Consider the following 12,816-nt stretch of genomic DNA (forward strand, 5'->3'; position numbering starts at 1 on the left):
TTAACAAATTTATGAGTTTTCTTTCCCAAGGTGATCACACAAAAAAGGAAAATAGTTTATATGTTCTAAAGTAATTATAGCAGTCTTTTTTTGTGATGTCAAAGACCTGGACTTTGAGGGGATGACCATCAATTATAGAAAAGCTGAATAAGTTGTGGCATACAAGTGTTGTTCTGTAACAGCTTTTCTGTTAGAAAAACAAAGACATAAAAATAGTGAAATGAGTTGAACTAAAAAATGTTATTAAAAGGTGACAACAATATGCTTGAAAGTTAACTTTAAATGATTTAGTTATTTTTATATGAATATTCAAATGAACTACAAAAGACCTATGAAAGAAGGAGCTATCCACCTCCAGAAATAATATCAATAAATAAATAGAGAAATAAATAGATGAGTAAACCTAAAACAAATACATCAATGAATAATTACATATGTTCGAAGACTCTATTGTGAGCAGGGGATAAGAAAGCTGATCTATACCAATTCCAACTTTCATTACACTTGGAAAATAGCATATATGTATGATACACTTTGAAGTTTAATCTGCATTACATTTTCTTCTCAAGTCTAAACAATCAATAAAACAATGATACAAAACATGCAGAATTTCCTAATTTCTAAAGTGTAAATGCTCACTAGAAAAATTTATCAATCAGCTCTCAATAATCACTCCAAGTTTCATTAAAACATCAATTGAAAGAAGGCTTATTGTTTTTTAAATTTATTGTTATTAAAGATGTTATTTTACAGTTTTCCTCCCAATCATACTTCCCTCCTCTCACCCTCCCCTCACAGAAAGCAATCTGTCAGTCTTTACTTTGTTTCCATGTTGTACCTTGATCCAAACTGGGTGTGATGAGAGAGAAATCATATCCTTAAAGAAGAGACAAGAAGTCAAAGAGGTAACCAGATCAGACAATAAGATATCCGGTTTTTTTTTCAAAATTAAAGGGAATAGTCCTTCAACTTTGTTCAAAATCCACATCTCCTTATCTGGATACAGAAGTCACTCTCCTTTGCAACAGCCCAAATTGTTTCTGATTGTTGCACTGATGGAATGGGCGAGTCCTTCCAGGTTGATCATGACTCCCATGTGGCTGTTAGGGTATACAGTGTTTTTCTGATTCTGCTCATCTCACTCAGCATCAGTTCATGCAAATACCTCCAGGCTTCCCTGAAATCCCATCCCTCCTGGTTTCTAATAGAAAACTAGAGTTCCATGACATACACATACCACAGTTTGCTAAGCCATTGCCCAAATGAAGGACATTTACTTGATTTCCAATTCTTTGCCACCACAAATAGGGCTGCTATAAATATTTTTGTATGAGTGATGTTTTTACTCTTTTTCATCATCTCTTCAGGATATAGACCCAGTAGTGGTATTGCTGAGTAAAAGGGTATGCCCATTTTTGTTCCCCTTTGGGTGTAGTTCCAAACAGCTCTCCAGAAGAGTTGGATGAGTTCACAGCTCCACCAACAGCTTAATAGTGTCCCAGATTTCCCACAACCCTTCCAACAATGATTATTATTCTTCCTGGTCATATTGGCCAATCTGAGAGGTGTGAAGTGGTTCATCAGAGAAGCATTAATTTGCATTTCTCTAATAATTAATGATTTATAGCATTTTTAATATGGCTATGGATTGCTTTGATCTTCTCCTCTGTAAATTGCCTTTGCATATCCTTTAACCATTTGTCAATGGGATAATGGCTTTTTGTTTTAAAAGTATGATTCAGTTCTCTGTATATATATTAGAAATGAGTCCTTTGTCAGAATCATTATTTGTAAATACTGTTTCCCAATTTACTACATTTCTTTACATCTTGGATACAGTGGTTTTATCTGTGCAAAAGCTTTTTAATTTAATGTTATTGAAATCATCTAATTGGTTTTTGGTGATGTACTCCTACTCTTCCTTAGTCAAATACTGTTCCCCTTTCCATAGCTCTGACAGGTACACTAGTCCTTGACCTTCTAATTTGCTTATAGTATTGTTTTTTATGTCTAAGTCCTGTAAACATTTGGATCTTATCTTGGTAAAGGGTGTTAGATGTTGGTCTAAGTTTCTTCCATACTAACTTCCAATTATACCAGTAGTTTTTATCAAGGAGTGAGATTTTATCCCAATAGCTGGACTCTTTGGGTTTATCAAACAGCAGCTTACTATAATCATATTCTGCTTTTACACCTAGTCTATTCCACTAGTCCACCACTCTATTTCTTAGCCAATACCAAACAGTTTTGATGACTAATGCTTTATAATATAATTTTAGATCATGTAGGGCTAAGCTACCTTCTTTTGTACTTTTTTCATTAAGCTCCTGGAAATTCTTGACTTTTTATTTCTCCATATGAATTTACTTACAATTTTTTCTAACTCAATAATGTAATTATTTGGAATTTTGATTGGTAGGTCACTAAACAAATAGTTTAGTTTTGGTAGAATTGTCCTTTTTATTATATTAGTTCTACATATCCATGAGCAGTTGATATTTGCCCAGTTATTTAAATCTGATTTAATTTGTGTAAGAAGTGTTTTATAATTGTTTTCAAAAAGTTTCTGAGTCTGTCTTGTCAAATGGACTCCCAAGTATTTTATGTTCTCTGATGTTACTTTGAGTGGGATTTCTCTTTCTATCTCTTCCTGCTGTATCTAGCTAGACATATATAGAAAAGATGAGGATTTATGAGGGTTTTTTTTTATAATCTGCAACTTTGCTAAAATTGCTAATTGTTTCCAATAGGTTTCTAGATAATTTCCCAGTATTCTCTAGGTAGACCATCATGTCATCTACAAAGAGTGAGAGTTTTGTCTCTTCCTTCACATTTCTAATTCCTTCAATTTCTTTTTCTTCTCTAATTACTGAAGCCAACATTTCTAATACAATATTGAATCGTAGTGGTTATAATGGGCACCCTTGTTTCACCCCTGATCTTATTGGAAATGACTAGCCTCTCCCCATTGAATTTAATGATCATTGATGGTTTCAGATAAATGCTGCTAACTATTCTAAGGAACAGTCCATTTATGCCTACACTCTAGTGTTTTTAGTAGGAATTGATGCTGTATTTTGTCAAAAGATTTCCAGCATCCATTGATATGATCATATGTTTTTTGATAGGTTTGTTGTCGATATAAGTGAGTATACTAACAGTTTTCCTAATATTGAACCAATCCTGCATTCCTGGAATGAAGCCTACTTGATCATATGGTATTATCCTAGTGATAACTGGTTGTAATTGTTTTGCTAAGATTTTATTTAGAATTTTTGCATCTATATTCTTCAGGAAGACAGGTCTATAATTTTCTTTCTCTGTTTTAACTCTTCCTGGTTTAGGTAACAGCACCCTATTAGTTTCATAGAAAAAGATAGGCAGAGTTCCATCTTTCCCTATTTTCCCAGAGTTTATATAGAATTGGAACCAATTCTTCCTTAAAAGTTTGGAAGAATTTGATTGTGAATCCAGCAGACCCTGGAGATTTTTTCCTTAGGGAGATCAATAATAGTTTGTTCAATTTCTTTTTCTGAAATACGGTAGTTTAGGTATTTAATCTCCTCTTCATTTAACCTGGGCCACTTATATTTTTGTAAATATTCATCCATTTCACTTAGATTATCAAATTTATTGGTTTAGAGTTGGGCAAAATAATTTTGAATTATAACTTTAATTTCCTCCTCATTGGTGGTGAGTTCATCTTTTTCATTTGTGATACTAGCAATTTGGTTTTCTTCTCTTTTTAATCAAATTGACCAGAGATTTATCAATTTTATTGATTTTTTCATAATACCAAATTTTGGGTTTGTTTATTAATTCAATAGATTTTTTTGCTTTTGATTTTATTAATTTCTCCTTTAATTTCTAGAATTTCTAATTTGGTATTTAATTGGGCATTTTTGATTTGTTCTTTCTCTGATTTTTTTAGTTTCATGTTTAGTTCATTTATTTCCCCTTTCTCCAATTTATTCATGTAAGCATTCAAAGCTGTAATATATCCCCTGAGAGTCACTTCAAATGAAGCCCATAGGTTTTGGTATGTTGTTTCAATATTATAATTATCTAGGACAAGATGGTTAATTCTTTCTATAATTTTTTTTTGTTTTACTCATTTTTTAAAATGAGGTTATTCAGTTTCCAATTTGTTCTGGGTCTATATCTCCTTGGCCCAATATTGCATATGACTTTTATTTGATTGTCATCTGAGAAAGATGCATTCGCTATTTCTGCCTTTCTGCAGTTGATCATTAGGTTTTTATGTCCTAGTACATGGTCAATTTTTGTATAAGTTCCTTGTACTGTGGACAAAATGTATATTCATTTCTCTCCCCATTCACTTTCCTCCATAAGTCTACCACATCTAGTTTTTTCTAACAATCTATTTACCTCCTTAATTTCTTTCTTGTTTATTTTATGATTCGATTTATCTAGATCTGAGAGTGGGAGGTTGAGGTCTCCCACTAGTAGAGATTTTCTGTCTATGTCTTCCTGCAGTTCTTTCAGCTTCTCCTCTACCAATTTGAATGCTATTGTACTGGGTTCATCTATACTCAGTAATGAAATAACTTTATTGTCTATGGTACCTTTTAGGAGGATAAAATTTCCTTCCTTATCTCTTTTAATGCTCTCTATTTTTACTGCTGCTTTGTCTGATATAAGGATTGTTTCACCTGTTTTTTTTTTTACTTTAGCTATATATTGCTCCAACCTTTTACCTTTACTCTATATATATCTTTCTACTTCAAATTATTTTCTTGTAAGCAGCATATTGTAGGATTCTGGTTTTTAATCCACTCTGCTATTTGCTTACATTTTAAGGGTGAGTTCATCCCATTCACATTCAAAGTTATGATTACTAATTCTTTATTGCCCTCCATGCTATCTTCCCTCTGTTTGAATTTTCCCCCTTCCCCCCTTTATCCATCTTCCCCCATATTTTGTTTCTGAATACCTTCCCCTTCAGTGTGTTTGAACTCCTATATCACCCCTTCCCCTTTATTTCCCCTTTCCCTTTTTTGCTTTTCCCTTCCCTTCCTTTAGTTGGGACCCCTTTTTTCCCCCACTCCCCTTCCCTTTCTCCATCCCCCCTCCCCTTTTCCCCTTTAATACTTGAAAAGTTAGATGTTTTATAAGTTAACTGAGTATGTTTAGGTTGACTTTAAGCCAAGTCTGATGAGGAGAAGATTCAGGTGTTTCTCATCTGCTCCCTTCTTCCCCTCTATTACCATAGGTATTCTGTAACTCTTAGTGTAATAAGATTTACCCCATTCAATCCCCTCTGCCTTCCTGTCTCTTTCCTGTCTGCTTTTTAAAGAGGTAGTGTTTTTTTTAGATCACTCTATCTGTGTCATAGAAAACTGTGAGTATCTGTCACTTCTAGTTAAGTATATTCTATCTAATAGAGTTAAAATTCTTGAGGGTTATTAGAGTCTTTCTCCCAAATGGGGTTAAAGCCAGTTACATCCCATTAGATAGCACTCTCATGGATAGATCATGAATGTCCATCATTTCTGGCTAGGTATATTCTCTCTCTCTTAGAGTTACAATTCTCAAAATTTATGAGAATCTTTTTCCCCCTGTGGGGATATAGACAGTTTTACCATAATGGATACCATTTTTTTCCTTTTACTGTCACCCCCCTTTTTTTTCTTTACATGTGTCTCTTGAAACCTCCCATTTGATGGCCAAATTTTCCACTTAGCTCTCGTCTTTTCATCAGGAATTTTTTGGAAATCTTCAATTTTGTTAAATGTCCATCTTTTTCCCTAGAAGAGAAGGCTCAGCTTTATGGCATAGTATATTCTTGGCTGCATTCCAAGCTCCCTTGCTCTCAGAAATATCTCATTCCAGGCCCTTCCATCCCTTAATGTTGGTACAGGCAGGTCCTGGTTGATCCTTACTCTGACTTCTTGGTAATTAAATTGTTTCTTTCTAGCTGCTTGCATGATTTTTCTCTTTTATCTGATAGTTCTGGAATTTGGCCACAATATTCCTTGGTGATTTCATTTTAGGATTTTTTTCTGGAGGTGATTGATGTATTCTTTCAATAACTACTTTCCCCTCCACTTCCATGATATCAGGGCAGTTTTCCATCACTAGATCCTGTAATATTAGTTCCAGGCTTTTTTTTCCTCTTCGATGTTTTCAGGAAGTCCTATAATTCTCAGGTTGCCCCTCCTTGACCTATTCTCAAGGTCAGTGGTTTTGTTGATGAGGTATTTTACATTTTCTTATATTTTTTCTCTTTTTTGTTTTTTTGTTTAACTGGCTCTTGCTGTCTCTTGGAGTCATTGGAGTCATTAATTTATGCAGACTCCATTTTTGGGGGGGAGGAGTTTTCTTCATTAACCATTTGCAACTCCTTTTCCAGTTGGTCAATTCTATGTTTGAAAGAGCTTTCCATTTGACCCATTGAGGTTTTGGGAGAATTATTTTCATTTTGAATTTTCCCAAATGATGATCTGAGACAATCATTCTCATTTTGTATTTGTCCAGTTGATGATGTGAGAGATTTACTATCATTTTTAATTGTCCCATTGAGGATCTGAGAGATTTATTTCCCTTTTGTATCTGTCCAATTGTATTTTCTAAGGATTTGTTTTCTTGTTGAAAGGTATTAAGTGTCTCTCCCAAATTTTCCAGTTGATTTTTAAGCTCCTTCCTTATTTCTTCAAGGAAGTCTTTCTGTGCTGAAGACCAGATTGTATTGGACTCAGAGGTTCCAGGTCTTTCTGAGTTACGGTCTTTCCCTTCCAACAATTTTTCTATAGATCCACCTTTGTGCTGAGCCTTCTTCATTTTGCTAAGATCTTAAGTTGGGGAGGGGCTGTTTCACAAGGTCTTGGGATCTCTAAAGGCTTTACTTATTGAATGCAATTTCTCTGGCTGGCCAGTAGGAGGTGCGGGTTGCTTTCTTTGGAATGTCTGTAACCTTGATTGAGGCCTTCTCCCTTTGCTTGAAGTGAGGAGTTGGAGCTATTGAATTCTTTTGCCTCCACTTAATGGTGAGCTTTACTCTAGCCTGACTTCATTCACTCTTGATTGTCAGCTGGGCTGATTCTTCTGCTCATACACCTGGGCCTGAGGCAGAATTAGTTTGCAAATGTTTCTGCAGGGAAGAGGCCTCAGCTGTAATGAGGACATGGACTCAGAGTACCTCAGACCAGAGGAGCCCAGGGATGGTGTCTGCAGCTCTCCTGCAACAAAACTTTCCCCCCAGCCCTGTTGGCAAGTTCCAGAGAGACAGCTCCAACACCAGTGTCTCTGCTCCCTAGGTGACTAAAGTCCCTCACTTCTAGCCCTACCACTGCTCCAGCAGGTCCAGCTCTTGGGCCCTCAGACTCCAGGCTCCAATTCAGCTGCTAATCTGGTTGATCAGAGGCTAATCGTCCCTCTGAGCCCAGACTCACCTGCCCGAATTCAGCCAGTGCTGCTACCAGAGACAAATCCTGACATAGATGTTCTTTCTTCTGGCTTTTCTTTCTGGGTTTTGTGGGTCGGATTTCTGTTAAGAGGTTTTTTTTCATATGATAGATGGGGAAAGATAAGGAGTCTTTAGAACTGTGCATGTCTTCTCTCTGCCATCTTGGCTGGAAGTCCTGAAAGATGGTTTATTAAGACAAAGAACTGGATAAAATTGATTTGCTTCGAGATTTATGCAAGAACTCAGAGGTAAATCTCTTCATGAATTTTACCAGGATTCAGCCTCCTAAAACAAGTCATCCTTTCAACTGACATATTAAACAGTCTGTTTTACTTTGGTAAGTATGAATGAAATGTGCAAAACAACCTTGGATTAGATATAATCCAAATAACTGGATATAAATTACTACTCACCCAGTTTGATATAGCATTACAGGCTACTGTTACCAAGAGACTGGGATGCTTTTGTTTTGAGTTTTAAAGGTATTTGAAAAAAAAATATTTTTTTAAAGTGAGACCACTTTTGTCTTATTGACAATTTGTATAAGGGAGCAATTAAAAGTATTATAATTATTTCCTTGGACCATAAATATTGTGTTTTAAATTAGTTGTTGCATTATATTTTCATCACAGAATTATCTTTCATATATTATATATATATATATATATATTTATGTATATTGTTTTTCATATATTTTACTAATATGGTAATAGGACCTACTCCCCAGTTTATTGTTGACTTCTGAAAAAATACACTAGCTAGAAATCAACCAATATATTTTTTAAAATTTTATTTATTTAAGTCACTCTGGTTAAGTGAATTTCCCAGGGTCACAAAACTAGATCATTATGAAGTATCTGAGATATGATTGGAACTCCTGACTCTAGGATTGGTGCTCTATGCACTGCACCAAATAGCTGCCTCTATTTTTTTTGTATAAAAGAGATTTTTGGTAACTTATATATAAGGAATTACTTGGATAATTTCAACTAGAGAAATAAAATAATGTAAGCAGTATCTTCTTTATATTATTGCTTTCTCATGATTTATTCTTTATCAAATTTTCATATTATTATGTAGTTCTTATAAAGAAACAAAAAGAGAAAAGAGTAAAAATAGTTCCTGCATTCAATGAGCTTACATTCTATTGAAGGAGTTGTCAATAGTACTAACAATATAAAATTTTCTATTACAAATTTCTTATTTTGCGGGGTTTGCAAGGTAATGAGGTTCAGTGACTTACTCAAAGTCAAGCAGCTAAGGAAGAATTATGTGACTGACTCTGGATTTGAACTCAGGTCCTCCTGACTCCAGGGCTCTATCCATGGTGTCACCTAGCTGCCCCACCTTTAATAACTTCATTATGGTAATAATGAATCAATAAATTATTTTGGATCATATCATCTCTTTTTCTATCCTGGAAGAGCCTAGAAGAACAACGAAAAACACACTTTATTGAGTTTATATACACATTTTTGGTATGTTTCAAAATTAATTGCTCTCATTACTATACTAACATCATTTTTTCTATCCTTGAATTACCACCATCATTTGCATTACAAGTTATAAATTTCCCATAGTTAAGGAATGAATTATAAATATACAAAGATGGAAAAGAACATTAAAGACAAAGATAATTTCAATTACAACAAATGAAACACTTTCCTATAACCTAATTGATGACAGATTCAGAAAATCATCAGTGCATTGGACAAATATTTATATTAAATATATGATAAAATTCTTATAGTTAATATCTTTAAGCAATTGACAAACTGTTCAGATTCAAAGCTGTTTCCATATATATATATATATATATATATATATGTGTGTGTGTGTGTGTGTGTGTGTGTGTGTGTGTGTGATCAAAAGATGTGAACATTTTTCAATAAGAGAAGAAGAAGCAACCTAAAATTGCCTAATAAGGGTGGAGAAAAAGAAAAAAAATCCTTCCTGTTCTACCTGGGTCCTCCAAATGAGATTCTTGTGGAGTACAAGCTCAGTCAAATTCTAATAACCTACGATGTTAGAGGCTTATCACTTGAGAATACATTTATAGTTGTAATTTTTTAAATTGGACTTTAAAATTTTATAAAAGAAAAATAAAAGATGAAATTTAAAAGCAAAAGAATAATTGAATCTTGCAGACTATTTTAACATATAATACTGATGAGTAATTTAACTCTGTTTACAGTCAGGTAAGGCAAAAAGAATCATGCTTTGATATTTGTAGTTCTCATTATCTGATAAAAGGAAACAAGTAAATCTATATGAAGAGAAATTATGTCAGGAAATTTAAAAAGGAATTTATCATCTGGATATTTGCATAAATTATCATGGAATTACTTTTTTTTCTACTGTAGATATAAGCTTCAAAAATATATAGATTTTTAGATATAAATTTAAATTCAATCTAATGTGATATATCAAAATTTATTCAAGGTATATCTGAAGCTCCTTATGTTCATCTGCTGCCTTTGTCCATTGTTCAATAGCATATATTCCTATTGGAGATGTTCAGGAATGTCTTTACACTTTGCTGTCAAATAATTGTGGAAAAACCTCATAAGTATCTCCTTTAAAACTTGCAAGAAGAGGGGCGGCTAGGTTGCACAGTGGATTGAGCAAAGGCCCTGGAGTCTGGAGTATTTGAGTTCAAGCCTGGCCTCAGACACTTAATAATTACCTAGCTGTGTGGCCTTGGGCAAACCACTTAACCTCATTTGCCTTGCTAAAATAAAAGTAAAAATAAATAAAAATGTCAAGAAGAAAAATACACACTTCCCATTTGTATAAAGAGGAATATTGTGTTTCTGGTTCACCTGATTTCCATATTGATCATCTGGTCATATCCATGTGTGGAGTAGCCTTTTCTTGAAAATGTGTGTCTGATATCAAGTAAGTTTTGTAGATTAAATCTTGGTTAGTCTGTTACCTTCAAGACCAAATTTATCTATAATTCCAATTATTTGTTGATTTCCTTCCTTTCTTTTCTAATCCCTTATGATGAATGTGACAAAAATTTTAGTTATTATTTCTAGATGAAGATTTTCATAGACTGGTTTCTTCAGAATTAGTATATGGAGCAACTTTTTCTATTACTGTGGTGTTAAATAGTTTGCTTTAGATTGAAACAGATATCATTCAGTTATTTTTAATATTATACCCTGGTATTGCATTTTTAACAAATTTTATAGTTTAGGATTATTCTATATCTTCATAGGAATTCTTGTCCATAAATAGTAAAAGCACTGACAAATAGGATTAAAGTCAATAATTCCCATCAATTTACCAAAATCTAAAATGTTTATATTTAATCTTTCATATGCTCTTTTACCAAATTCAGTATGTCTTATTTCACATTATGAATTTTTTTGTTATAAAATCCAACCTTAAATTGAAGAAAATAGAGGAAATCATCAGATCATTTAAGTATGCCTTAAAAATGAAATATGAAATAGAAGTGATGGGTAAATTTAATGGATTTAATCTGGTTGAGTGACTAAAGAAATATGAAGCCCCTTGGCCTCTCTCCTCTGAATCCCGTGGAGCCAGCCCCGATCAGAAATTCAGCATGTCGATTTTGAAGATCATTGCAAGAGAGATCTTTGACTCTCGTGGAAACCCCACCCTTGAAGTTGATCTCTACACTTCAAAAGGTCTCTTCAGAGCTGCTGTGCCCAGTGGGGTTTCTATTGGCATCCATGAATCCCTGGAGCTCCGAGACAATGATAAGACCCAATATATGGGGAGAGGTGTCTCAAAAGCAGTTGAGCACATCAATAAAACTATTCCCCCAACCCTGATTAGCAAGAAATTGAATATTGTGGATCAGGAGAAGATTGACAAATTGATGATAGAGATGGACAGTTCTGAGAATAAATCTAAATTTGGAGCAAATGCTATATTGGGAGTGTCTCTGGCTGTTTGTAAGGAAGGGCTGCAGAGAGAGGTGTCTCCTTGTTTTGCCATATTGCTGATCTTGCAGGCAATGAAGAAGTCATCCTGCCAGTTCCAGCCTTCAATGTGCTCAATGGTGGCTCCCATGCTGGTAACAAGCTAGCAATACAAGAGTTCATGATGCTCCCTGAACAATGTAATTAAGAAGAAATATGGACAGGATGCCATCAATGTAGGAGATGAAGGTGGCTTTGCTCCTAACATCCTGGAGAATAAAGAAGCTCTTGAGCTGCTGAAGGAAGCGATTGACAAGGTTGTAATTGGCATGGATGTTGCTGCTTCTGAATTCTTCCAGTGTGGGAAATATGACTTAGACTTCAAGTCTCCTGATGATCCCAGCAGATACATCTCACCTGCTGAGCTTGGGGACCTTTACAAGAGCTTCATCCGGGACTATCCAGTGGTGTCTCTTGAAGATCCCTTTGAACAGGATGATTGGGAAGCCTGGAAGAATTTTACAGAAACTGCAGGCATCCAGGTTGTAGGGGATGATCTCACAGTGACCAATCCCAAGCGTATTGAAAAGGCTGTGAATGAGAAAACTTGCAATTGCCTCCTGCTCAAAGTGAACCAGATTGGCTCCATGAGCAAATCTCTTCAGGCATGCAAGCTGGCCCAGTCCAACGGGTGGGGAGTAATGGTTTCCCATTGTTCTGGAGAGACTGAAGATACCTTCATTGCAGACCTGGTGGTGAGTCTCTGCACTGGGCAGATCAAAACTGTTGTCCCCTGCCGATCTGAGCGTTTGGCCAAGCATAACCAAATTCTCAGAATTGAGGAAGAACTGAGCAGCAAGGGTAAATTTGCTGGAAGGAACTTCAGAAATCCTCTGGCCAAGTAAGCTCCATGACCATGAGGCCTCAGAGCTAGTAGGCTACAGTCACCACAGTAGAAGTCCTCCAAAGAATGGGCAGAAAGCACCAAGTAATAGACCAGTTTAGTTTTGGGGATGGGGGTTCTACTATATAACTCCACCCTGCTCTCTTCCACCTTTCTGTGTTCTCACTGCTTCTTCTGGTACCTGATCATTTGGTGCTTTTTTTGGAAGACCTCATCTTGTGGGTAGAATAATCTGTTCTCACCCCCACCCCCAGTGTTGATGTGCAGAGTCATATACTTGTGATGCAGCCCCCAACAAGCCCATGGGCCAGATCCTTTAGTGGCTTCTATGTGCAGAGCAAAAGTATTCAGTAATCCACTGGAAAAAAAAAAGAAATATAAAAAAGGGTTTATAATATTCTACAGCATTCAACAGCAACAAAAATATTCCAAAGAAAAAGGTTAAAAAAAAAGAATGCCTGATGAGGCTTTAATAATATCTGAGGAAAGAAGGAAATCAAAACTTAAATAAAAAAATGGAAAAAATAATCAACTGAATGCACAATTCCAGAGAAGAGTAAGGAGAGATAGGATATTTTAAATTAGCAATG

General features: G+C 35.1%; 1 pseudogene; it reads left to right on the forward strand.

The window, feature by feature from the left end:
• Positions 1-11,000: 11,000 nt before the first annotated feature.
• LOC141506076 (alpha-enolase pseudogene) lies at positions 11,001-12,327 on the forward strand (annotated as a pseudogene).
• The last annotated feature ends 489 nt before the right edge of the window (positions 12,328-12,816 follow it).

This window comes from Macrotis lagotis, chromosome 1, assembly GCF_037893015.1.
Source record: "Macrotis lagotis isolate mMagLag1 chromosome 1, bilby.v1.9.chrom.fasta, whole genome shotgun sequence".
Taxonomy (NCBI): domain Eukaryota; kingdom Metazoa; phylum Chordata; class Mammalia; order Peramelemorphia; family Peramelidae; genus Macrotis; species Macrotis lagotis.